The following is a 2,585-nucleotide window of genomic DNA, read 5'->3' as shown; positions in this document are numbered from 1 at the left end:
CACTGTATTTAATTTGCATATTAAAGTGCTGTTGGGACAGCATGTTGAAAAAAGAAGTGTAATAATGGGAGTAGTAATTGGCCAGATTTTCATAATAATATCTAATATTTCATAAGAATATTGATATATAATTTGTTTTCCTATTCAATTCTTTTGTCTCCCAAAATGTATAATAAACATGCTTTTAGTCCTGGTGTCCTCTACAGTGGACATGTATGAAATGATGTCCTGTTTCGTAACAGAAGGTCATATTTTGATTTGAAACCCCATAACATTTTCCTGAGATGTTGATTTATGACAAACAATTTGAAAATTAATCAGATTTAAATTATAATTACAAAATATTATCATCTTTCCATAAGGATGTACAATTTTATCAGTAAATGAATGTCAGCCATTTTTAAAAACCAAGGAGAGGGAGTGGTCATGGTGAAACATCCAATCATTTGGTATCGCTGGAAAGCCCTGAATGTGCTCTGTACAGGACTTCCAGACTAAAACTGTGACATGTGAGGAATCAGAGAAATTCACTAAAATATAATGTCCACTACAGAGGCAAAAACTCCATAGCTGGGTCTTTTAGAAACCTGTTAAACAAAAAAAGTTGTAAGGCGGGACACTGGGACTTGATTTTATCCATCGGGAATTGATTGGATTGTTTGATTGTTGTCGTTTACTATTGGTGTGATCTGATATGAGTGACAGGTTACTGGAGCGGAGAGGTTATTGTCCTGCCCTTGTGCCAGTGAACACGTCATCAGAGAAGAGATAGCTGCAAGGGGGCAGGGTAGTTATTATGATTAAAGATTACGAGGGCACATGAATTAAAATGAAATACAATAATGATGTGAACAGATAAATAATTCATAATAAACACTGCAATATTCTATAAAAAATAAGAATAGTTGAATTTTGATTTTATGATGACTTCAGCAAAAGGCAGCTTATTTTATTGTTGTTTTATAGCTAGTTGTTGAATATAATCAAGTCTGTGACAAATTGTACACACTCTATATAGGCCTACAGTATGTTAAATTAAAAATATCCTGTTGTGATGAGCAAAGACATGTCTTTTCACAAAGAAGTACCATAGCTGACCAGATACATTACATATTACAAGAATATTGCCTGTTTAAACATAAATATACATATTTCTGCATGAAAATCTCAAATTGTCTTTTTATGGTTCAGCTGTGATATAAAGGTTTTCCCATTCTGCAAACAAAACATCCTGATCCATTATGGCATTACAATAAAGAGTCATTTCCCATGCACGTGTTTCTGTGTGTCCATGAACAGCAAACAAAAATGAATTTATAAGACTACTAGCACTGTCAGAGGTTTAGCTACACATATCTTTCATCTGCAATGATGAGGTCTGAGCTGAAGAGGGCAGTACATGCCTAACTATTCACACACAGCAAAAGGAGGAACATCCTCACTGGCCTGTAGAGCAAGTGTGATTGTAACACACTTCAATAACAAATAATACTGAAGGCATATAAAGGTTCTCAAAAATACCGTTTCAAAAAGTACCCTATAGGCTGCCAATACATATGGTACAGTGATAGTCTCAACAAGGCAGGCCTACATGGCACATCTACGACACATGTCCAGAAAGATAAATGTAAGAACGTGTTCGAGTTGTGTTAGTGAATTGATCCTACTGTATTTTGGTTGGGAAAAGTCTTTACCTGCAGTAGAAAATCGTCTTTCACCAGCTTCTCGTGGAGGTGTTGAGCTTAATAAAGTCCTTCTTCATCACTGACGAGAATAAAATGTATTTATACACGTTTGTTTCAACTGATTGCAAGTAAAAAATAACCATTTCATCCAGTGCTAATTTTTTTTTAGTTCTAAACTGTCGCACAGCAGTTTTGTTTTACCATTTAAAAAAAAAACGGCCAAACGTTTAAGCACGTGCCCCAATTAAGCGATTCACTCGCGAATCGGGCATCACTAGATCTTAACAGTTAACGCAAAATACGGGACGAAGTGATGAAATATGTTGTGAAATATTGTGAAATTGTTCTGTGCTCTGTGATCTTGATCGTCAGAAAAGGATTTATCGTTAAAACTGTATTGGAGAAGGAGCCAAATTTGACAAGGGTGTGTGAGTCATGCCAGAATCACTGGAGTCAAATCGATGCTTCTCCGAGAGATGGCGCCCTTGACCGTCGCATAAGTATTTGGCGATTGGTTAACATTGGCTGCATCCGAAAACTTAGGCAGCTGACTTGCTGCATCGCTGCCGTATGAGGCAATGACTTTGCAGGCAGCGTTTTTGCACGAAGGCACCTCATGAAACTGATTTCGGACAGGCTTCTGAGGCAGCGTAATGGTTTAATGATCTACAACAAAATAGAACAAGTTTTTGTGATAACTAAGCGAATATTTAATTACTATAATACTGATTTATCGCTAGAAATAACATAAAAAGTGCAAAAAGTTAGTCAGAAATATACATTTACACACAAACTGACCACCAAACGCAACTTTCAGACGCCATCTTTATTTTTTAGCTCAACTATCACGGAATGGAACGCACAGGATTGTGGGATATCAAAGGCAGCGAAGGATACATC

At 36.4% G+C, this 2,585-nt stretch overlaps 1 long non-coding RNA gene across 1 annotated transcript in view; it reads right to left on the bottom strand.

Moving 5' to 3' along the window:
• LOC107691544 (uncharacterized) overlaps positions 1-1,842 on the bottom strand; it is a 55,305-nt gene extending 53,463 nt beyond the window's left edge. The window contains exon 1 of the long non-coding RNA XR_001634548.1: positions 1,695-1,842. This is a non-coding gene — a long non-coding RNA (uncharacterized LOC107691544). The remainder of the gene's footprint in view (positions 1-1,694) is intronic.
• Between the last annotated feature and the right edge of the window lie 743 nt (positions 1,843-2,585).

This window comes from Sinocyclocheilus anshuiensis, unplaced genomic scaffold (genome assembly GCF_001515605.1).
Source record: "Sinocyclocheilus anshuiensis isolate Anshui unplaced genomic scaffold, SAMN03320099.WGS_v1.1 scaffold162, whole genome shotgun sequence".
In the NCBI taxonomy this organism is placed as follows: Eukaryota; Metazoa; Chordata; class Actinopteri; order Cypriniformes; family Cyprinidae; genus Sinocyclocheilus; species Sinocyclocheilus anshuiensis.
Note: the sequence above shows the minus strand (reverse complement) of the source record. Positions and strands in the feature narration are given on the sequence as shown.